Source organism: Nilaparvata lugens, chromosome 8 (genome assembly GCF_014356525.2).
Source record: "Nilaparvata lugens isolate BPH chromosome 8, ASM1435652v1, whole genome shotgun sequence".
NCBI lineage: Eukaryota > Metazoa > Arthropoda > Insecta > Hemiptera > Delphacidae > Nilaparvata > Nilaparvata lugens.
The window spans coordinates 2,921,032-2,947,332 of record NC_052511.1 but is presented as its reverse complement, the minus strand read 5'-3'; the positions used below and the strand labels follow the sequence as shown (position 1 = coordinate 2,947,332).

Here is a 26,301-nt window from a genome sequence, read left to right as displayed (position 1 = left end):
GACGGCTAGTAATATAATATTCCCAGGATTGAAGTAGCAGTGCCCAATCAATTTTTCCGCGATAAATGCATTTAAATCTTCAACTAGGTGCCAACCTAACAAAGTCAACTCAACTTAATGCCAACCTGACAAAATTATGAATTTAGTTGCCAGTTAACAACTATTTCGAAGAGGTACTCTATCTAGATTATAGTTCTATAGTAATCATATGATATGGAAATTTCAATAAATTATAATTAAGAGATTGGGAGAAGAAGAATATACATGCTAAAAGACGAACTTTAAACCCTTGAAAACCACCCTTAGAGTTAAAATATTGCCAAAAGATTTTTTAGTGCGCCTCTAAATGGCCAACTGAACATACCTACCAAATTTGAACGTTTTTGGTCCGGTAGATTTTTAGTTTTGCGAGTGAGTGAGTGAGTCAGTCAGTCAGTGAGTGAGTGCCATTTCGCTTTTATATTATATATAGATGTATTTCGAAGCTGCTATAACATTTTTTAATGTTTCATGCAGTATTTTGATTTGATTTGAATATAATCTTATCAAAAAATATGCAGGTGTAATAGACACGCAAGAACAGTGGAGAATTCTTATTAATAAACTATAAATATACAGCTACATTTAGCATCAACTTGCTAATGCAATAAATAAGTACCCTTATTGTTTCTCGTTTTCTTTGTCTGTAATGTTTTTTTGGAAATAAAAAAGTTCAAAGTTCAAAGTTCAATTCAAATTCAAATCCATAAATCCCAAGCCCTCATCTAAATAATAACAACTTTTTCACCTGCATTCTATCAACAAAAAAAAAGTAAACTTAATAAAAAAGATCTTATAAATGATTATATGAACATGATTTGGATGCCTTCACTTATATTCACATCACATCGTGTCAGTCACTTCCGCATATCATGCCAATACCTTTCAAAATTCCGACAGTCGGATAAAGGAGAAAATGACATGACGCCCCCCTATCGATTCCAAAGAGCTTCTCTTCTTCTTCCTATGAGATGGATAAGGAGATAACAAGGTAGGGCTGAAGACGAATAATTGAAGAAGAAAAAAGAAGAAGAAGAGAAAAGAAAGAAGAAAAAGAAAGAAGGTAGAGGACGAGAAGAAGAGCAACAGAAAGATAGGAGAGAGAAGTGGGCGAGTGAAACAAAGGATAATGTCGCAGACAAGAAAATAAGAAGTCTAACGAAAGGTAGGAGGAAGTTCACAGCTAGAATATAATGAAGGGTAGGTGTAAGGATAGAGGAGAATCACTGCTAGAATATGATGAAGCTCTGGTGGAAAGACAGAGAAGAAAAATAAGAACAACAGAAGAGCAACAGAGTGAGAGGGAGTAGAGTAAAACAAACAAAGGACGATGTCGCAGGATAAGCTAAGGATTGAGGATTGTTTGCAGGAGATCGCCTTTTCCTTAAATCAGGACACGTAGCATCAGATCCACGACACGATTTACATCTTAAGGAGATGACTGAGATAGAGAATGAGAGGACAAAGTGAGAGAAAGACAGTCAGGAAGAGAGAGAGACAGTCATAAAGAGATAGAGAGACAGTCATAAAGATAAAGAGAGAGAGAGAGGGTGAGAGAGAGAGAGAGAATAAAGAAACAGGGAGGAAGAGAGAGGACACGATTTACATCTCAAGGAGATGACTGATATAGAGGTAGATGAAAGGGAGAGAGGACAGTGTGAGAGAGACAGTGAGAGATATATATATATATGAAGAGAAAGAGGGAGAGAGATAGTTTGAAAGTGTGAGAGTGGGGATGAGGGAACACGATTAACATCTCAAGGAGATAGAGGGAGATGAAAGAAACAACGAGAGAGAGAGATTGAGTGGATAGGATGTCACGTAAAAGAACACCCCACCTGTCTCTCCGTAGGCTGTTTGTGTACCTTTAACGAACACAGCTTCTGGATAACATAAATAAATAACTGCTGATATCAAGATAGTGACGACGTTCTCTTTTGTGAAGGAATTCAATAGAGGAGAATTGAAAAAGAAAAGGAGAGAAGTGAGTGAGGGAGTATTAGAGAAGGAACATAGAGAGAAGTTGGTGGAGGAAGCAGGAAGGGTGATCACCCTTGGGTTTTAGCCCATCATAATAAGGCCTACAATAACTAAATTTTATTTTTCTACAACTGTGCGTAGAGAAAGAATTTACACACTCAATTCTCCTCGTAAAACAGCTTATTTCTGAGGAGAATCTACTTTTTTGCTCGCTAACCATCCGCGCATGCGCAGTAGATTTACTTTACGCTCGCTTATCATTCGCGCATGCGCAGAAGAGTTTCTTTACGCTCCCTAATTAGCTGATTGTAAGCAGCTCGCCAAAAAGTCGGATCTTAACCTAAAAAGTCGGTAATTGTAACTCCGCCGATATAAGTAATTGAACAGGTTTGGGCAGTTGTAGAAAAAATTTTGTATGTAATTCGCGTGTAATGCTTCTTTATCGCTCTTGCAAAATTATCACGCATCGCGTGATAACTGTTTTCCGCGAGTGATAAAGTTGCACATTATGCTCTTAATACATAGATAGCTATTATTTTTGTTGAAGTGCCAATAATGAATAACTTCTGATGAAATAAAGACTACATATTATGGGAATTCATTCGAGTATAAATGCAGGTGAGGATGGAAGAAAGAAAGCCAAAAGGAAGATTTAGAAGAGAATTTAGAAAGGAAGCAGTGAATAATGATAGAGTGCAATGGAACAAGAGGAGAAGATTCCATTTTTCTCCATTATAAGCATTTGAAGATGAGTGATTTTTCCGCTCTCAGAGTGGAGGAAGGATTATATGTTTGAGTGAATAACTCACCCTGTATTGCAGCGAAACGTCTCATATTATAGCACGACACTTGTTAGGTCAACCTCTATCCATAACACGAATATCATTCAAATCAGAGAGATTTGCAATTTTCATGGAATCTTTGAATAATGTTTTGCAAAAATCTGGTGTGGCGCACTCACACAACTTTCCTTGCCGTTATGAAAATTGATCACCTGACACTAGTATTCCCGCGCATCTCAAGTCCACTATTCAAAGATTTGAGCCAGCTGGTGACAGGGCAATAACGCTGGAGACACACATGAGGTCTGATATCTCTTCATAGTGAATGATTTAATAGAATCAACAATAATTTGCAATTGAAAAAATCACATTTTCTCGAATTTAAAGCTTTTTTTCAATTTTAGGTGTAAATGTTACTGAACATTAATTGTTGAGATTTTCATGCTCAATCTACTCCACTTAATTTTTTTCGTTTCAATTGTATCTGGAGCCTGATAATTGGGAATCTATCTGCATTGATGGGGCGAAGCTCCTGAAATTTTTACAGATATGGGACTTGTGGCAGTTGATAGAGCTTATCGATGACTATTTTAGGTATGAATTTGATCAAAATCGTTGGAGCCGTTTCCGAGAAAATCACGAAAACCCCTGTTTTTGACAACATTCTCGCCATTTCAGCCGCCATCTTGAATTGCATTTGATCGAAATTGTTCGTGTCGGATCCTTATAGTGAAAGGACCTTGAGTTCCAAATTTCAAGTCATTCCGTTAATTGGGAGATGAGATATCGTGTACACAGACGCACATACACTCATACACACACACACACAAACACACACACACACACACACACACACACACACACACACCACACACACACACACACACACACACACATACAGACAAATACCCAAAAACCACTTTTTTGGACTCAGGGGACCTTGAAACGTATAGAAATTTAGAAATTGGGGTACCTTAATTTTTTTCGGAAAGCAATACTTTCCTTACCTATGGTAATAGGGCAAGGAAAGTAAATATGGTCGAAAATTAAAATCGCTCAAACTCTGAGGAATGATAGTACTTGACGAGAGGAACAAGAATATGTCATCACATTGGCAAAATTCACTCCTATTCTTGAGTAAATATGATAAATGATAACTCTTTGCTTAGCTGAGGATGAATTGTGCATGGGAGATCTAAAGGTGCGTACAGATATACGTGCCTCCAACACGCTCCGAACGTTACGGGAGATGTTAGCTCTTCTCGCGTTCCACTCTTGCTCGCCGGTCGATCATCAATCGATCTGCTCGAGTGACGTTCGATTGCGGAGCAGAGCGAAAGTCTGTACTCTGTACGCACCTTAAGGAATGATACTGTGTTGGACCACAGAATTAATAATAGCATAGGAGATTATAGGAGATTATAGGAGATTATAGGAGATTATAGGAGATTATAGGAGATTATAGGAGATTTCTCTGGTTGGACCCACTGATGTAACTGTCATCAATTTGTGAGTTGAACTGTCATCTAGTTAGTAGAGCAGTCACCTCAGTGGCCACCCAATCAACTAGAGTACCGAGAGAACGTCGCTTGTCTAATCCAAGCTAAAATTTATATCCATCATGCCTCAAATGCATTTTTTACTTGTAGACTTGTAGTTCATCCAAAAATAGAATTTCCGAATAATTTCTTGTTTTTCTTTTTTTTTGTGTAGTTGAGAAGTTGATATTGTGGTAATTATTCATAGTGAATGAAAAAGACTAAGAAATTGTCAAAAAACCACTGATTTATTGATAATTAGTCTCTATTGATAATAATCTCTTTATCAGAGATTGACAATGGTGTAATAACCGAAACCGGTCTTTCTAATTATCAATAAATCAGTGGTTTTTTGACAATTTCTTAGTCTTTTTCATTCACAATAATTTCTTGTACTATTAAATAAGAGTGGGCGTTTAATGTGTGACAAATGATCTGTTTTTTATCTATTTTTATCTATTTTCATCAGCGGAATGGAACGCAAAAGTGAACAAACTATTCGAAACATATTCAGTGCTAAGGTTGAGTTTATTTTGGTGGCAGTCACATGCTTTCACTTAGATGCGCAAATTTAAATTTGGCAAACATCTAACTAGAGGGCGCTCACCCCACGAGACGAAATAACAACAACCCGATAATGAAGTGGAAATTTCACGCGAAATTGGAGAGAAATTTCACCTCCATATAATAGTGAGGTCTCATGTAATCATGAGATTAATTGATTGATAAATTGTTGGACGCTCAGTTGTAGATGAATTCCAGAAATTGGTCTTCTTTTTCTTCTTCTTCTTCTTCTTCTTCTTCTCTTCTTCTTCTTCTTCTTCTTCTTCTTCTTCTTCTTCTTCTTCTTCTTCTTCTTCTTCTTCTTCTTCTTCTTCTTCTTCTTCTTCTTCTTCTTCTTCTTACAAACTGGGATTAGGCTATAGCCTGTCACAAAATCGAGAATTCAAAATCTCTCTAGACTCCGCCCACTCTCTCTCCTGATTGCACGACAATATACCACATTCAACTCCCGATTCTGCCAATAGATAGCAGCAGATGCTGGGTCACATAAACTTGTCTTCTTCTCCGAAAAGTCTCACATAACCTTTATTTGGACATAACATTTTATTTTATGAAATTGAAATAAAAAGAAGTTTTGGACTGTAGTCTGTTTCTTTGTCCTTGAGTTGATTGTGAATGATTAATAAATAAGTAACTAAGTAAATGTGAATTGTGACTTTTCAATTTAATCATCATCTATTATAGTAAAGTTAATAGATGAATAAATTTTGACAAGAAATAAAAGTTCACTGACCTTTTCCAGAGCAGAGAGCTCCAATTGGGTCTATCAGTTGAGACCCAAGGCAACACGTGCCATCTTCAAATCTGAAAAAATAACACAATTTTATGGTTGAAAAACATAATTTAAGAACAATATCATGTAAATCTTCATCGTAAAAATCTGGATACAGTTTTCAAAGAAATATTTCAAAACTTACAACATATCAATAACAGTTCAAAGAGGTTGACTCATAAATTCCAAGAAGGAGCGTACAGACTTACGCGCCACGAACATGCGCATTTCGTTTCATTTTTGATCAGCTGATGCTATGCTTAATATATCATCATATATATATATATAATATATATATATATATTATATATATATATAATATCATAAATCATTTTATATAGGATAGGAGCAATAGGATAGAGATAAATAATAAGCATAGAATATGCTGATGAAAAGAGGAATACGCGTGTTCATGGCACAGAAGTCTGTACGCACCTTGAAGTTGTTGAAATATTCGAGTGTTAATCCATTTCCGAATTTGTAGCAAATAAATCCGTGAGATTTCAAGGATCCATCTATAGTAAGATTGAAGTTATAAAGTCAGCACCTGAGCAGCATTGGTCTGCTATCCTTTTCTGTCATTGGAGACACCAGATAGCTCCATCCTTTTCGAAATTTTCAAATCGTTTGCATGATATTAAGGACTTTAATAATCTACCAATAAAATATATTTTATATTTCAAATTACGGAAATTTATTATTCAACATTTTCAAGAGAATACATTTTCCTGAATTTAATATATCTGAGGTAGAGTTAATTATTATCAATTTAGAAGAGAAAAATTCAACTGATAAATAATCATATTTTCATTCAGTCTTTGACAAGAATGAACAGTCAATATTACATCATATATACTGGAATAGCTTGAATCAAAGTTATTTACTCTAGATAGCGGTGGTAACAGAGAATTGGCAACTTTGTAGTCTTCTTTTCGTCTGTTTCTATAACGTGAACTGCACTATAGAAAAATAAATTTTATACAGATTAAGATACATCAAAATATTTAATTGGTTGTTTTTGATGTAGAATAATCGATCATTCAAAAGGTTTCCAACAAAATTAACTGAAAAAAATTTCAGAGTTCTTTCAGTGAATGAGATATGAGATTCATTTCCGGGAATCTTGATTATGGGTTAGGAATGGAAAAAGTGATTAGAGGATCACAGAACGTGCTAAGGGAAATATTGGGAGAGAATTCCGAGAGAAATAAGGTTGAAAACTAATTTGAAAAGAGCAAGCGAGCTGATTTTCTGTCCTCTTCCCGCTCAGTCGAGTTGCAGTGATAAATGTACAAAATAAAAATAGCTCTCAACTAAGTTTAGTCTCCTAATTGCTCTTGGGAAAACAAATTAACTCTTTTTCAAAGTATACTTCAGCTCTAAAAAGTCACATACATTACTGAGTTCTGCATTGGTTGCGAAAATATTGAAATGGGAGGGTGAAAATGTGGAGATTATATTGTGAGAGGAATAATTGGGTCATACTATCTTTTACAGTGGAAATTAGGTTCATTGATTATTTTCAGGATAGGTTATCTTCAAAGAATCACGTACTTTACTGAGTTCTTCATTGGTACCAGGACATATATATGCAGAAAGATATTCATATTGAAATGTATGAATTGAACCTGTTAGAGGGATAATTAGGGCACACAGAATCAGATACGTTGAGAATAATATAAGGATGACCCAGTTTTCAAAGAGACTCAATTATGTCAAAGTTTGCAAAGTTATCCCAAGAGTAATAATTTTAATCCCAATTTCCATAGTGAGGTCCACGTTATGATGGCAGTGGAGAAAGATAGGAGAACAACGTTGCCGAACCTCTGTCTTGTCAATGCCTTCTATAGACAAGGATAGCAACACCAATGTTAACCAAGTACTGTAATTATAACGTGGACCCCTCTATATGTATTATTCAGCATTACATGCATACATATTATCTCAACATAAATATACTATCTCATGCATAAATATATCTCTGATTCAACAAAATAAACACAGCTCAAGGTCACTAATTATATAACAGCTAACACTGCAAATATTGACGCCTTCAACAAATTCTAATGCAGACTTGTTTTGCTTATACAGCCTTGATATTTACATACGACTAGTCCCAGGGTTGGGAAAGCGCTTTTCCCGAGTGAGAAGGGGGCTGGAAAAACGCTTTCCTTGGCACCAAGCCAATTTTCCCAGCAGCAAGGAAAGCATTGAACTCTGATCTCACACTCTAGACTTGGGAAATCCCTAGACGTAGGATTTTATTTATGGGCCAAACGATACCAGCAGCATTATGTAATTAATTTTTAATAGCTCTGATTGGGCATTCTTTATCGTTTTGGGTTGGATGTGACGTCAGAGTGTCATAAATTTTGGGAGATAGGGTTGGTCAGCAAATAAAAGTTGACCATTGTCTGATAACAGAGGTTTAATGGTTGGGAGAAGAATGTATTGGTTCAATTGAGTTGAAGCCTGAGGGGATCTAAGATATGAATTCAATAACTTACTCGATGGAGCTCTACTAACCATTTACTGATAATTATTCATCTAATTTCTATCATTGAAAAGTGTCTGTAGTCTTAATTAATCATGTATTGTATTATCAGACTCACTACCTCTCCTATCCTCTCCTCTCCTCTCCTCTCCTATATATTATATAAACTCATGTTATTTCAATTATCCACTGCATACTGCTGTATATTACTGAAAGTTGATTACCCTGATCTACTTTCAGCCTACTTCATTTTATTAATCAATTATTTGATCTTATCTACCTATATAATTATTTTACTTTATCAATTTTCTGTTTTTTTTTCTCTTAAATATTCATATTGATTAAAACTTTTACAATATTTCCATTAATAAATGAATCCTTAGTTTAAATAATGAAATTAACGTTTTGGTAGAGAGTTAGTGGGAAGGATATTTTTAATATTTTTTCCGAAGAATGGACATTGTTATGTCCAAAGCTCCGCCAATTTATGTAGATGCATAACAATATAATTATTATCTATAGTTATTACATTACAAATTGCTTTTTCATATTATATACAGTTCAATAATTATTTTCTTAGTCTATATCATGTAAATTCATCTATAATTTTGCTGTATTGTAAGCTATTGTATATAAGTGTATAAGACAGTATATATTGTAATCTACATAAATAAAGTACTCAATCAATCAATCAATCAATCAATCCATGTTATAATGCTAGTGGAGGAAGATTTATAGAATAGTATTGCTAATTCTCTGCCTTGTCACTGCTCTCTATGGAGGATAACCGACACCGTTATATCTGATTTAATATTTACTGTTCATTATTGTAAAAAATAATAAATTATATTTCAATCATCAAAAACAAATATTTTTTAAGTTTAAATAATAACCATTTGTTAATTAACTACACTTCCACATTGTTGAAAAACGACAGATGGTAGAGAATGGAGCTATCTGCTTTGTCGGTTTATAGACAAGGTTAGCGACAACAATGTTGTTCGAATACTGTCAGTATAACGTGGACCTCACAATATATTCCATAGCGTGACTCCAAAGTACAGTAGGCCAATATCCCAATACACAAATACATGTGACTGAACATTAATTTTCAGTCACAATAGAATGGAAATAAGGGAAGAGGTGACATTGGAGAAAAGAAGAAAAAGAAGAATAAGAAGAAGAAGAGAAGAAGAAGGAATTGGGGGAAGAATAGAAGAATCATGAAATTGTCACCCAACAGGCTGGTACAAATTGTCACCACGAAGTATATCTTCTTTCTTATATACTGCTCCTAACTTCCAATCTACTCCTTATCTTCTATACTAAGTTCTCATCCATATCTTTCCCTCGTCCATCTTTCTCCTAACTTGTTCCCTTTTTCTTTCTTGTAGAATTTTCCCCCTCGATTATTATATCTATGCTTTTGCTAACCTTCTCTTTTGAACAATTTTTCCCTTGTATTGTGGTATACTTCTATTTCTCAAGTGCTTGCCTTCTTATCTTCCTTTTATCCTGCTTCTTCCTTCTTCCTATCTCTTCAATTTCTCCTCTTTCTTCTCCATACTCCACCCACCTCCTTCTCATTTCCTCTTCTAGTTCCTCTCGTAAAATCATCTCTCCTCTTTCTCATCTTATCTTCTTCTTCCTCTTCCATCAAGTCTTCGTCATTCAACTATTGATCCTTGTAAAAATTAACACCACGATAATGTATCCATTTTTCTCATTCTCTTCTTTGAACCTCTTCTTTTTCCACTCTTCCACTTCTTCTCTTGATCTCTCTCTGTTCTCTTCTCTCATTCTCCTCTTCTCCTTCCACTCCATTCTCACCACTTCTCTTTATTGTTTCTTCTGTATTCTCCTAGAACTTCTACATGTTATTCACAACTTTTACTTATTCTTCCTCTCCTCCTTCTCTTTTTCCTCCTCATCCTCCTCCTCCTTCTTCTCCTCCTCCTCCTACTCCTCCTCCTCCTCAGTCATCACCCTGCAAATACCTCCTCTTCCAGTGCATTCATTCTTAACTTTCTCTTTATTTTCTGCTCCTTCAATTTCCATCTATTCTATTGCATCCATCCTCACATTTCCCTTCTTCTTTTTCTACTTAACCTTCTTTTTCTCCTTTTCGTCCTCCTTCTTCTCATCCTTCTTCTCCAGCAAAGCTACTGTAGATGGAGGTCAACGGAAAAATGATTCCTAGTTTGTAGTGACTCTCGCTTTTTCAATTTATAGGTGGAACAAAACGGGAATGATTTTCCACAGTGAGATGCATGATGTTTTCTTTTGGGAGGTGGTTTTTCCACGAGGTGGAAAAACTTTTCACAGTAGGGTGAATGAGCTAGGAGGGTGAGAGTGGAGAATTTTCAAGGGTAGTGATGGCCGCTGAGGGGTGAGGAGGTTTCTTAGAGAAGCTCTTTCCTAGAAGGAAATCGGTGTCATTGCGGCATAGTAAAGCACTCAGCTCTAGAGGGAGAGAGTTTAAGAAAGAGAGAGAGAGAGTAGAAGCGATAGAGAAAGAGTGAGGGAGAGAGAAAAATATATAGAGACACAGTGAGAGAGAATGATAGCGTGAGAGAGGAGTAGACCTTATTAGACTACATACAACAAACATAATTTGAACATGAAAGAGAGATATTATGTGTGAGAGAGAGAGAGTGACAGAGACAGAGAGAGAGTGACAAAGAGTGATTGATTGATTGATTACATGCCTTTATTAGGGCGGAGTTAGGACTCCTGGTCCTCTCTACCACACAACCCTGTGAGTGAGAGGGAGAAGGGGAGAGAGAGTGAGAGAGTATGAGAAAGAAAGAGTAAGAGAGTGAGAGAGTGTGTGAGAGGGAAACAACCCGATTAGACTACAACATACATGATCTGTACATGCGAGAAAGAGTATGGCCTATATTGTGATTGAGAGAGAGAAAGACGCTGAGTGAGTGAGAGATAGTAACCGAGAGAGAGGATTGATTGAGTACTTTATTTATGTAGATTACAATATATACTGGCTTATACACTTATATACAATAGCTTACAATACAGAAAAATTATAGATCAATTTACATAATATAGACTAAGAACATAATTATTGAGCTGAATATGATATGAAAAAGCAATTTGTAATATAATAACTATAGATAATAATTATTATATTGTTATGATCTACATAAATTGGCGGAGCTTTGGTCATATCAATGTCCATTCTTCGGAAAGAATATTAAAAATATCCTCCCCACTAACTCTCTACCAAAAAAGATGGATGAGAGACGGAGAGATGGATGGAAGAAGGATGAGAGACGCAGAGTGAGTGAGAGATAGTGACCGAGGGAGAGGAAGAGAGAGAGAGAAAGAGAGAGTGAGTGAGAGAGATTGAGAGAGAAATAGAGTAAGTACAGTAAAGCGATCAATGTCCATGAATAGACTTACACATCGTGTACTATAGTGAGGTCCACGTTATAAAGACAGTGGACAAAGATAGGAGAGGAGCGTTGCCGATTCACTGCCTTGCCTTCTACAGAGGTTAGCTGATACCAAGAATAGTATTTAGATACTATTTACTATCCTAGCTCACACTGGTATATCTTATGTAATATTGACTGTTAATTCTTGCTTGTTATAACCAATTATATTCTGATTTGCCTCAATTTGCCCAAGTTCTCGAATTCTGAGAACTCAGATTATTCAGAATTACACAACTTTCAGAAAATACCTCAGGCTTGAGCCCGATTATCTAGTCTTCAAATTTAATACTTGGATCTAAGATATTAACTTGTAATATTGAACCATTGAGGTCTTAAAATGCTCGAATTTTATGGTTAGAACTGATGAAGTTTAAGCTTGAAATGCACCAATTAATAAGTTTTAGAGCCGGTTGCACACAAGCCGGTTAAATTCTAATCATGATTGATTCCAAGAGAACCAATCATAGAAGCCGTCTTATCAAAAGGCCTTCACTGATTGTCTCTCGTGAAATTAATCACGGTTAAAACTTGACCGGCTTTTGTGCAACCGGCACCTAGTCTTTTAACTCAGTACTTGGATCTCATCAGATATGAACTTATAGAATTAAATCGTTGAGATCTTAAAATGTGAAGATTAAATGGTTAAAATAAATCAATGCTTACCTCAAAAATTGATAAATCAGTGTATGTGGTTGAAATGTGATTGTGATGGTTTCTTACTACTCAATCATTACGTCATTACGTCAATCATAACGTCACGTTAACACATAAAATGACTAGTTTTTGAAAATACATTAACGTCATGCCTACACTTTCTAATTCTCTTCAAATATTTCTGTTCTACAAGAAAATCATTTAGTGTTTTTCTGAGAGTTTCAGTGAATTTTCTGATACACAACATTTTTATGTTTTACCACGAAACCATCCCGTTTTAAAACAGTATTTTCCTGTTTCACCTCACAAATTACGAAGAAAAAATTCTCTCATCTCTGTGAATGATGTTAACCATTCAGCTGTCAGTTATCTAGCCAGGGAATAATACAACAAAGAGTGAGAAAGAGATATTGGTGATGAAGGGAATAACACAGCAATGAGTGAGAAAGAGATATTGATGATGAAGGAAATAACTCAACAAAGAGTGAAGAAGGTATATTGATGATGAAGGGAATAACACATCAGAGTGAGAAAGAGATATTGTTGATGATGGGAATAACACAGCAAAGATGCAAAGAGAAAGAGAAGATAGTAGAAAAAAATGATCGAGAGAGAGGGGAACGATGATTGATTGACGTGGAACAGTGGCAGATATTCTCAGCATGATGGATGGACTACAAAGTGAGCAAAAACCGAGCAAAAAAAGAGTAAAAAGTACAGCATTGAGCTAACAATAGACGGGCAAACAGAATCCAAATGATCTCTCCCGATTTGAAAGCGAATTTTTCGCCGTCATTTTCAAATAAAACTTTCAGTGTTTTCTTTCAACGGTATTGGTTTGCTTTCAAGATATTCTTGTTTCCTTCAATCTTTTCTTCTCGTTTCATTGATCATTCTCTCTTTGTCTATTTTATTATCACTTGGATGACAATTGAATGATTAAATCATTTCTCTTCGTTCCATTCATCTTTTCATCTTTGTCAACATCATATTACAACCACTTCCATGCATCGACAATTGATAGAATGATTAAATCTTTTCTCTCGTTTTCATTCATCACTCCATCTTTGTCTACTTCATTACAGCTTGAATATATTTGCAAAAGATCGGTTTACACAGCTCCAATTTACAAGATCAGAATACAAGTGGAAGGCTTTTGAATGATACGCCTTTATTTGAATGATACGCCTTTATTTGAATGATACGCCTTTATTTGAATGATACGCCTTTATTTGAATGATACGCCTTTATTTGAATGATACGCCTTTATTTGAATGATACGCCTTTATTTGAATGATACGCCTTTATTTGAATGATACACCTTTATTTGAATGATACGCTATATCTGTTGAAATAACCTGTAACGGAGTAGCTTTTCCAATAAGTGCTTCTCCAAGCAGAGTAGAGTTTTCAATGATATGCCTTTATTGTATATTAGCAGGTAGCCCGTGCTCCGCAATGGTCTATTTTAAAACTTGACAAAAAGAAAATTATTCAATGAATGAATCATTAAATTACAGAAAATCAGCAGAGTCTGTATTCTTTATTCTTTATCGATTCATACAATAAGTACATCATCAAAATGATAAGGAGAGAAAAAGTCTGATGTTTGTACATTGAAGATCTCTCTGACCATGATTTTCATTTGGCAAGAAGGATTCTTAACCTTCTCTGTTACTTGAAATGAATGGAAGATAACTGAACCAAAAATTGAAAATTTGACTAAAAATTAGAAATTCACCAAAAATTGAGTGATTGAGTGAGTGTGTCAGAGAGAGCAGCAAGTGAACGCCGATGTGGGCACCAAGTTATTCATGACATTTTCTGTATATTTTCACTGAATATACAGCAATAAAAAAACGAATTCTGCCGTCCTTTGGTGAAAAATACAGGAAAAAGATGTGTAGTTGAATAGCATTTCAAAAGAAATTTACTTATAAAAAGGGAAAACTATTAGGAACAAATACATTATGGAAGTGAAGTAATAAGTGTAAAGTGAGAACTGATATAGAGAGGGGATGAGAAGGAGTAGAAGGCGATGAAGAAGAAGAAGAAGAAGAAGAAGAAGAAGAAGGAAAAGTAGTTGAAGAAAAACTGGTGGAAGATGAAGAGTTAAAAACGTAAAGTGTATGATGAGAAGTGTAAAGTGCCCTGGTAGGGAGCAAATTGGATTATCTCTAAGAGATAAAGGAACCAGAGTGAGACAGAGATATGTGTGTTGTACAAGATAGAGTGAGACAGAAGTCTCTGTTCTACAGCAAGAGTTAACAAGATGAGTGAGTGTGTCTACAGCCATTCATTGAGTGGCTGCCGGCCCTTAAATACATCAGCCAATTTCTCTCTCACACAATGTGGCATAGTTCCTCTCTCTCTCACACATACACTTGCTCTGATACATCTGCAAATTCTCCCCCTCCTCAAACACACGCTCTCTCTATTCCTCTTTCTCTCTTTCTTTCTCACTTTCAACTCTGTTTCTCTCCTCTCTCTCTTTTTGCACTCCCCGTTCCTATTATTCTCCCTCTATACTCTGGGAAAGTAATTTCTCCTCTTCAGAAATCCAGAAATTCTTTCTTTACTCTCGTTTTACAAATTAAACCCACACTGTTTATCACATTTTACAGAGGTAATACATTTTTCTCTTCAACTCTGTATCTTAATCTCTTGACTCCTCATCATTATCTGTTCATTCTGGATAGAAACTATGATACAAGATAGACATAAATTCTTTTAAATTAAATTTAAAATTCTTTTAATTAATTTGTTGAATTTGAATTGGAATTTGACATAAAGCATTACTGTCATTATTTATATTGAAGAAGGCCTTGTTACATTGGTTACATACCTATCTATGTTTCAAAGTTTCTCTCCCTATAAGGTTACCTTTTTTTATCTCCCATTATGATGTACTTATTTTATGAATCAATAAAGAATAAAGTTTGAAATATACATGTGGGGTTTGAGTTCCATCGGCACAAAATTAAATCTTGATTCTATTGTCAATTGCTGTGAAATTATAGTGAGGTCCACGTAATAATAGCAGTTCTTGATTAACATTGGTGTTGCTATCCCTGTTTATCATTCGACAAAGCAGATAGCGCTATCCCTTCCCACCTCCTCAACGTTGCCAGATTTTTTATCAACAAAGTAGAAATATAATTGATCACCAAAAATTTCAATCTCAATCATAAAAATGTATCATTCAATCATTGAAGAATATATTCTCTTGAAAATGAAATATAATTGATTACTTTGAAGAAGAATGAACAGATAAGACCGGTTGCAAAAAAGCCGGTTAAATTTTAACCGCGATTAATTCCACGAGAACCAATCAGAGAAGCCGTCTTTTCAAAAACACCTTCTCTGATTGGTTTTCGTGAAATTAATCACGGTTGAAATTCAACCGGATTTTGTGCAACCGGCACAAAAAATAATATTATCACGTTAGATATACCGGTATCAGCTACTCTCTATAGGAGGCAGTGGGAAAACTATTGTCCTATCTCTCTCCACTGTCATTATAACGTGAAATTAATATTAATTCATTGATAGATACTATATCATTCTCAACTATGAATGATTGGGGAAGTAACAACAGGCTTAACGCCCACAACTATTTCTTTCCCAAATTTAGATAGAAATTGCCCAAAAATGGGTTGTGTTTACACTTGTAGGTACCCTTGAATTTGTAGTGTTTGTATTATAGTACAGTGGTATAAAGTGTTTTCTATTTTTACTTTCCTTGCCCTATTACCATAGGTAAGGAAAGTATTGCTTTCCAAAAAAAATTAAGGTACCCTAATTTCAAGTTTTCTATACTTTTCAAGGTCCCCTGAGTCCAAAAAAATGGTTTTTGGGTATTGGTCTGTATGTGTGTGTGTGTGTGTGTGTATATGAGTATATGTGCGTCTGTGTACACGATATCTCATCTCCAAATTAACGGAATGACTTGAAATTTGGAACGTAAGCTCCTTACAATGGAAGGATCCGACACGAACACTTCCGATCAAATGCGATTCAAGATGGCGGCTAAAATGGCGAAAATGTTGTCAAAAACAGGGTTTTTCGCGATTTTCTCGAAAACGGCTCCAACGATTCTGATTAAAGTTATACCTAGAATAGTCATCGATAAGCTCTATCAACTGCCACAAGTCCCATATCCGTAAAAATTTCAGGAGCTCCGCCCCATCTATACAAAGTTTGATTTTAGATTCTTAATTATCAGGCTTCAGATACAATTTAAACAAAAAATTCGAGTGGAACAAGATTAAGCATGAGCATCTCTACAATTAATGTCCAGTAATATTTTCACCTAAAATAAAAATAAGCTCGAAATGTGATTATCCAATTATTGCAACTGTTTGCAACTGTTGATTCTATAAATGATTCACTATGAAGAGATAGCAGACCTCGTATGTCTCCAACGTTATTGTCTTATCACCAGCTTGCTGGATCTTGTTTATAAGTAGACTAGATATGCGCGAGAACACTAGCGTCAGGTGATCAAATCATAACGGCAAGGAAAGTTGTGTGAGTCCGCCACACCAGATTTTTGGAAGTGTTTTATCAAAGTAATTTCAAAGACATTATATGTGAGCCAATCTTCCCAATGAAGATAAATAATTTGAATATATTCCTTAATGAGTACAAATGCAGCCCTCCATGAATTCCAACACAACTATTAGTAGAAATACACAAGCACCAGCTATTATCGCAAATATTCCGGGGGTTGTAGTTAGGGGTTGAAATTGACCCCATTGGAATTCAAGGGACACATTACAACAGACAACATATCTAATCAATGGGAGTTTAGGGGTGTGGGAAGAGCGGAAGGGACTCTATAGTCAGGTCCACGTTATAATGGCAGTGGAGAAAGATAAGAGAACAGCTTTGCCGATTCTCTGCCTTGCCACTGTCCTCTAGAGAGGAGGATACTTATACCGGTACAATAGATGTAATACTAACTGTTCATTGTCGTTTTGAATGATCAATTATGTTTTATTAGTCAAGAAAATATATTTTTCAATGATTAAATGATACATTTCCATGATTGAGATTAAATATTTTGTTAATTCATTTCGAAATTGTTGAAAAACTATCTAACAACGTTGCAGAGGTGGAAAAGGAAAGCGCTATCTGCTTTGTCCAATGATAGACAAGGATAGCAACACCAATGTTAATCAAATACTGCCATTATAGCGTGGACCTCACTGTAGAGGAAGCTGGAATGAGGTTTAGTGTCGCTCCCTAGCGGTCGAACCCCTCACTAAGTAATAGCCGTTGTCAACGCCATTTACATGTTCTCTCATGTGGGCATGTTCCATTTCAACATACATGTCTAGTTCGAATAATGTGTATAGTAATCGAGGCTATGTCTTTTTGCTCATTTTCAAAACCCCTCTCTCTTTGGTAGAGAGTTAGTGGGGAGGATATTTTTAATATTCTTTCCGAAGAATGGACATTGATATGTCCAAAGCTCCGCCAATTTATGTAGATGCATAACAATATGATTATTATCTATAGTTATTATATTACAAATTGCTTTTCATATCATATACAGTTCAATAATTATTTTCTTAGTCTATATTATGTAAATTCATCTATAATTTTGCTGTATTGTAAGCTATTGTATATAAGTGTATAAGCCAGTATATATTGTAATCTACATAAATAAAGTACTCAATCAATCAAATCAATCAATCTTTTTTCTTACTGTCTCTCTCTCTCTTTGGTAGAGAGTTAGTGGGACGGATATTTTGAATATTCTTTCCGAAGAATGCACATTGATATGTCCAAAGCTCCGCCAATTTATGTAGTGCATAACAATATTATCTATTTTATCTATAGTTATTACAAATTTTTTTTTCATATTATATACAGCTCAATATTTTTTTCTTAATTTATATTTTGTAAATTCATCCATAATTTTCCTGTATTGTAAGCTATTGTTTAAGCCAGTATATATTGTAATCTACATAAATAAAGTACTCAATCTCTCACTATCATTCGCTCTTTCTGACTCTCTCTCGCCTCTCTGTCTCTCACATTCTTCCTCTCTCTTAGTAAAGAGTTCCTGAGAAGGATACTCTCAATTTTTTTTTCAAAGAATGTACATTGATATGTTCAAAGCTCCGCCAATTCATGTAGGTACAGAACAATACTATCTTGAAAAAATTCTGAATCGATTTCTTTTCATCTAATGTACATCTAAATGATTATTATTCCAGATTACACAAGAACCCAACAACATTTCAAACCAGAAACCACAACCACAACACCACATACAGAAATCTTCTCATTACCAATGTTGCAAGGAAGGCATTATACCAGAAACATTTCAATCATTTAGCACCAAAATTATATAATCTACTTCCTGCAAACTCTGAACAGATCAATCATCTGAAAGTTCAAAATAATAGTACACAAGTGGTTGATGAGCAAAGGAAGACAGAACATAGAAAGCATTATTTCAAACAACTAACCATCTAATGACTTACTAAACACTAAATAATTAATAATCCGCACTTCTTTTTCTCTCTTCTTTTTCATATAAAATATTGTTTTGTTTAATTTTTCTTTTACTGAGTATCATTGTTAAACTATGATTTAGTATTGTATTGGAGGGTCAAGTGTAAGAGAGGGCCGACTGCGCCCTAACTTCGCCCTCCTAGGTCAAAATAAAGGCAGTCACTCGATTCAATTCAATTTCACTGGAAGAATCAGATATTATCGATGAAATATACGGTGATACACTGAGAAATGGAAAATAATTGTATTGGGTAATTATTGTAAGTGAAAAAGAAATCCATGCCAAAGGAAATTGGAAAGAGGTGAGTGTGAAAATTGCAGTGATTTTCCACTTGAAAGCCAACGTGAAAATCATCTGGGAAATTGAATAGCCGCGCAGAAGATTAGGCGACTTGTATCCTATATGGCTTCACACAAGTCGTTTCCATTCAGCTTTCCATGTGCTACAACGCTACAAGGCTTCTAGCCTACGAACGGCTGCAAAACGGAATCCGATAATCCGCTTTCTCCTCCTCCTCCTCCTCCTCCTCCTCCTCCTCCTCCTCCTCCTCCACCTCCTCATTTTCCTCCTCATTCTTCTCCTTCTCAGCCTACTTCATTTTATTAATCAATTATTTGATCTATCTACCTATATAATTATTTTACTTTATCAATTTTCTGTTTTTTTTCTCTTCAATATTCATATTGATTAAAACTTTTACAATATTTCCATTAATAAATAAATCCTTAGTTTAAATAACGAAATTAACGTTTTGGTAGAGAGTTAGTGGGGAGGATATTTTTAATATTCTTCCCAAAGAATGGACATTGATATGTCCAAAGCTCCGCCAATTTATGTAGATGCATAACAATATGATTATTATCTATAGTTATTATATTACAATTGCTCTTTCATATAATATACAGTTCATAGTTATTTTCTTAGTCTATATTATGTAGATTCATCGATACTTTGCTGTATTGTAAGCTATTGTATACAAGTGTATAAGCCAGTATATATTGTAATCTACATAAATAAAGTACTCAATCAATCAATCAATCAATCAATCTCCTTCTTCTAATCCTCATCCTCATTCTCTACCCTATTGCAAGGTACACTCACTTTTATCTGTTCTTACTTCGTAGATTATTTTTCAGATCTCGAGCAATCAAGCTCTGTATTGTTCGCTGTAGTGTGGTCCATCTTCTAATGGCAGTGGAGAGAGAGAGAGAGAGAGAGAGGAAAACAGCGCTGCCGATTCCCTCCCCTGTCACTGCCTTCCATAGAAGATAGTTAAGACGGGTTATCTGAGTGATAGAATCGTTGTAGTGATCTCGTATATTTCATCAATTGCAGCAAAAATTCAAATCACCATTCAAATATTGTAGGTACAATGGCAAAGGAGGAAAAGAAGAATACGAAGATGGAGAAAAAGAAGAAGAAAAAATATTTTCCTACAGTTACCTTGAAAAGTGACGATTCCTGCACTGATTACAGAGCGCAAAGATTCACATTTCCGCTCTAGTGCGGGAATAGTTATTTGTGCAACTAGTGCGCAAAGTGACAGTTTGCTGCATCGAAAGAAACGTTTACGCCCGAGCCGTAGGCGAGGGCGGAATGGTTTCTTGAGTGCAGCAAACGAACTTTGCGCACGTATTTCACATTAAATTTTTCCTACAGTTACCATTGAATATGAAAAGTGGGTAATTATGGGTAAAATTGGCTGAATAATATAGTAGTTTGAATGGCGGGGGGCAGCTGTGTGGTGTGTGCTGTGGTGGCACTGTGCTGTCGTTGTCCTTGGTAATAATATCTACTAATAATTAGCGCGTTGTGCTTGGTTGCACCTCTGCTCACTATAGCAGCCACAGCAGTCACTGTTACCAACTTCATTTTGATTTTGCTGCACTGGTGCTCCATATAACCTACTAACTATTTTGCGTTGTCATGCTGCAATCTGGAGTACGCAAAGTACTCACTTTGCGCACTAGTGCGGAAAAGTGATTCTTTGCAGCCTGCATCAGTGCACAAATGGTCACTTTTCAGGGTATCTGTAGGAAAAAAAATTTTCTGCACTCCAGATTTGCAACATGGCAACACAAAATAGTTGGTGGGTTATATGGAGGATTAGTGCACGAAAACAAACATTAAGTTGTAAAAATGACTGTGGTTAGATTTAGATAAGAATCATTTCAATGGCTACCCTACATTTATGATAAAATCCCAATCTAGAAATCCAAAACAAGAATATGTTCATCTAAATCATAATTAAATAATCATCATTTACGAATTTCCTCATAAATAATAAATAATAGTTCATTTCTATTGATAATTATTATTTCAACTCCAAGAATGAGGAAAAGTAGCAAATATACATTATAAAATTCAAATTTTGAGGTTAAATGATTACCGTTCGATATTCATATAAATGAAAATAATAAAAAACATAACAATACTACAATAAATATGCTCTGTTGTCTATGTTATTTTCAGTTTACTTTGAGCATTTTTCTCGTTAATTTGAGCAAAAGTCTAAATCTCTGAATCATGTTTCAGTAATTTTTAGCTGGATTTTTAACTTAATTTTTAGCTGGATAATTTTTAACTTAGGTACGATTCTCCCCGCTAGGTCGCGCGCTTGTCGGTTCAGCCATCTTGCATCTCGGTTCAGCCAACAAGCTGTTGGCGTGTATTTTGAATGTGAAGTTTTTGTTTCATCTGTACTTTTTCTGATTCTTGAATGAATAAAAATGAGAACATTGGCTGAGAACTTTCAACTTCAATTGGATTATTAATTTTTAAATGAATCACACACACACACACAAACATTTGATGGATTTCAGTCATCATTTTACCCATAATCATTCAATCAACCACTTCGCATATTCAATGGCAACTGTAGGAAAAATTAAATGTGAAATACGTGCGCAAAGTTCCTCTGCTGCACTCAAGAAGCCATTCCGCCCGAGCCGTCCTTTCGGTGCAGCAAACTGTCACTTAGCGCACTAGTTGCACAAATAACTATTTTAATGATCGAATAATTACCATTTGTTAATAAACTACGCTTCTACATTGTTGAAAAACGATGAGGGACAGTAGAGGATAGAGCTATCTGCTTTGTCGGATCATAGACAAGGATAGCAACTTCAATATTTCATTCAAATACTGCGATTATAACGTGGACCTCTCTATACATTTCATAGTGTGACTCCAAAATACAGTATAGGCCAATATCCCAATGCACAAATACGTGTGACTGAGATTGGAGAAGAAGAAGAAGAAGAAGAAGAAGAAGAAGAAGAAGAAGAAGAAGAAGAAAAGAAGAAGAAGAAGGAGAAGAAGATAAAGAGGAAAAATCAGAAAACCTTCGATTGCATTCATGAAAACAGATCAACTCATCAAATCCTGATGTAATCACAAGCGAAATCATAAGCAATACAATTTCAGAAAGTGCATATAGGGACAGTGAAGCACATAGAGAAGCATGCAGGAATAACAATGTTCATAATAAATGCATCAATAGCTGATGCCACAATGCCAAACGAGACCTGCTATAAAAGACAAGCTTGCTATAAAAAATAATGACATTTCCCATTCTCTCTTTCTGTTGCACACTACTTTCTTTACTATAAGATAACTAGTAGTTCTGTGAGCAGTAGACCTCGCGCAGTTATAAACCACAGCCTCCTCTTATACTGTCCATCAGAGTAAATTCTGTCTGTATGTCGTGTCGGCGAGGTATCGGTGTGAAAACGGCTAATGGCTGTTGGGGTTGGTGTACCAAAAATGCTAACATCAAAAGCTTATCTCCTTCAAGACATACTGGCAACAGGACAGTCCGAGTTGAAAGCAGAGAAAGGTCGAGAGGCAATACTATGTCATTTCAGTTATTAATTGCATGCGTTATTGCATGCAATAAATAGTTCATTCAATAGTGCCTTAAATTTGCATTCAATAAGGCATGCGATTAATAGTCTACACAGCAGCTGATTTTTTACCAAGTTACATTGAGATATCAATTGCATGCGCTATTGCATGCAATTAATAATCCACTCGACAGCTGATTTATGATAAATAATAATTCTATAGTCTGATTTTCACGGTAATATTGGCGTTAGAAGGAGACTCTTTTTCCTTTTGTATTATCCCAGATTGTTCTAGTACCTATCTCTTGAGACGCTGGTAGTCTCTCATACTATGCCGTTCTTACACTCTTACCCGATCAGAACAGTAATAGGAGACAGGAGTCAACAGTAATCGGCTCTAGTTAACGAAAAATCAGCTAGAAATATAGAATATAAACACCTCATACCATGAAATATCTTCTTATGCTTTCTTTTCTTCAAGCTATAACTGAACCAATTTAATAAAAAGATCATTAATGTGACGTCATTTTACAGGGGTTGAACTCAATGGCATTCTCGTGCAACGAATTGTCACAATATTGTCTAGAAATATTGACACTTGAAACGCAGGCAATATCAATTATAGATGCCATACAAGTGTGCACAAGCCAAAGCTTAGAACACAATCCAATTTACTGAAAGCAATAGTCTGTAAAATTCACTTCACACTGGAGCTCCACTAGATTTTCAACAATGTTTGGATTATGTAATATGATTTCACTCTAATTTGCATGATTGACCGAGAGAAGTGAGGTCCAATATTCAAGTAGACGGTTTTGAATTTATCTTTATGTTTATATGTATTCATATTTACTATGATTATTAGATCATCAAAATGATAGGGAGAGAAAAAATATGGTAACCTTGTGCTATTCTACTCCCAAATTTAGATAACACATAGTCCGATATAGGTTGAGTCTTGTAGTTGTTCACTTTGCAAAAATTCAGTCCTTAATTATTTTCACAGAGTAGATTGTGAAATTTAGATGCTTCAAAACCAAACAAAGAAGATAAATTTCACATTATTATCATTAGAATAGGAAATATATGTATGTATGTCCCGCATTTACGGCGAAACGCGGCAATGGATTTTCATGAAATTTGACAGGAATGTGTGTGAAGGAGGCTAAATTTGTTCATACCTGTTGTTTCCATGAACGAATAGATAGATAAACAAATTATTGAAACGATTATTGATTAATTTGAATGTTCATGACACACTCTCATGAATGAACAAATATGTATTCGTCATGGAGTCTTCAAACTCAGAAAATTCTGTTATTTTATGCTGATTTCTGCTCGATTTCGCCCAGCACGATATCCAGAGCTTTTGCTACTGCAAGCACATGAATTTACATAATAACAAACTAACAAGTCTCCCTTTCCCAACCCTATACCTATACTTTCGAAATATAACAAATAACTCACAAGTTTTTCATCACCAACAATATATACCTATAGTCTCAAAATGACACGATACAGTTTCCAATATAGAATGCATTAATAACACCCAGATAAACCCACAATTTGAAGTTAATATATCTATAGTTTGACAACAGAAAACGCGATAAAGGGTTCATAATATTTGATAAGAAAGTAAGTGTGATAAGAGAACGTAATTAGTAAGAAGGGTTGTGATTGGTGCATTCATTTTCACTCTTCAACCCCCTGCGAAGTAGAGTGTAGATGGGGTAATCACCCCCAACTATTATGCATTGCATGTCAAGGTGAATATGAAAATAATGCAATACTTTATTATGTTCCAAGAGAAACGAAACCATCTTAGAAATGGCATACAATGTAAATTGATGCCTAAACTCTGGAAGGAAGAAGGAGAAGAAGACAAAGGAGAAGAAGACAAAGGAGAAGAAGACAAAGGAGAAGAAGACAAAGGAGAAGAAGACAAAGGAGAAGAAGACAAAGGAGAAGAAGAAGAAGAAGGAGGAGGAGGAGGAGGAGAAGAAGGAGAAGAAGACAAAGGAGAAGAAGAAGAAGAAGAAGAAGAAGAAGATGGAGGAGAAGAAGAAGAAGAAAAAAAAAGAAGAAGGAGAAGAAGAAGAAGAGAAGAAGAAGAAGAAGAAGAATGAGAAGAAAAAAGGGAGAAGAAGGAAAATAAGTAGAAGAAACAGAAAAAGAAGTTGTAAATTGACACTTTCCACTAGAATGAGCTGGAATGGTGTTGTTATTATTGGTCATGAAATTGTAAATTCATGAATAAATTGTTGAAGAAGAAGAAGAAGACGACGAAGAAGGAAAAGAAAAAGGGGAAAAATGAAAAGAAGTGAAAGAAACAGAAGAAGAAGATGTAAATTGACACTTTCCACTTGAATGATCTAGAATAGTGTTAGTCTATTGGTCATGAAATTGTTGAAAAAAGTGTAAATTTATGAATAAATCATTTCGAAATCTAGGAGATTCAATGTGCTTTATTCACTGAGGCGAAAAAAAGATAGCAAAAATGGAAGGTTTGTAAAATTTGTAGAAAGATTGCAAAAAACAAGAAAGTATACTACAGTACATGGATTATATGCATGAGATACACGTCATTAAAATAACGTAGATATATTCAATTTTATTGTCTACTGGTGCGTAAACCTGATAAAAAAATTTCATACAAAATACACATTAATAGTAGAAGCTAACCTTAGGCTCAACTCACACTTACGCGACTCAGTTCGAGAAGAGATTCGACTCACGTCGAGAGCATGTGTTTCCAAATGGTGACACTCAGACCAGTCGATTCTAGTCTCCGCGACTGTCACCATTTGAAAACATATGCTCTCGACTAGAGTCCAGTCTCTTCTCGACATGAGTCGCGTAAGTGTGAGTTGAACCTTAGGGCCGGTTCCCGAGCTCGGGATTTGGCTAAGTTCTAAACAGCTGGAGTCAGAGAATTGAGTTGAGCCTAAGTTTTCCTGTTTCAGATTATCATATCAATCATTGTAATAAATGCATTCATAAATAAATGCCCGATATAATATATCTGATCTAGGAAGCTAATCACGCCACACGGTCACCCATCCACCTCCGATCCATCACAGCGCAGCTTAGCTACTCACATACGTTCAGAAAAAACAGGAAAATTCCACAATTCAACCCAGTTTAGGCCTGGATTCCGTTGGGTATTGTTTCAGCCGTGTATTATTGCGTTGTAGGCTACGTTCCATGTTGGGACTCCATTACAAACAAACAATGGGGAAAATGAACCAAATATCCACTCCCATCAGAATAATTGTGGTAAACATAAATGCTATCCACAAGGCATGCTGACATTTTAAAGCTAATCCCACACTACAGGTAGCAAGCTTATAGTGAGGTCCACGTTATAATGGCAGTGTTTGATTAGCAATGGTATTGCTATCCTTGTCTATCACTCAACAAAGCAGATAGCGCTATCTCTTTCTCGTTTTGCTCTGTTGCCAGATCGTCTTTTAACAATGTAGAATTGATAATAATTAACTAAATATTCCATCTCAATTATGAAAAGTCATTATGAAATATAATTTATGGCTTGATAAAATATTATTGATTATTTTAAACGAGAATGAACTGTTAATATCACATCAATAAACTTGTATCAGCTACCATCTATAGAAGGCATAGACAAGAC

At 35.3% G+C, this 26,301-nt stretch overlaps 1 protein-coding gene across 1 annotated transcript in view; it reads right to left on the bottom strand.

Annotated features, from left to right (window-relative positions):
- LOC111049903 (glutamate-gated chloride channel) overlaps positions 1 to 26,301 on the bottom strand; it is a gene marked incomplete in the record, with an annotated part of 235,061 nt that overhangs the window by 141,606 nt on the left and 67,154 nt on the right. Inside the window, 1 exon segment of the mRNA XM_039433746.1 lies at positions 5,637 to 5,707.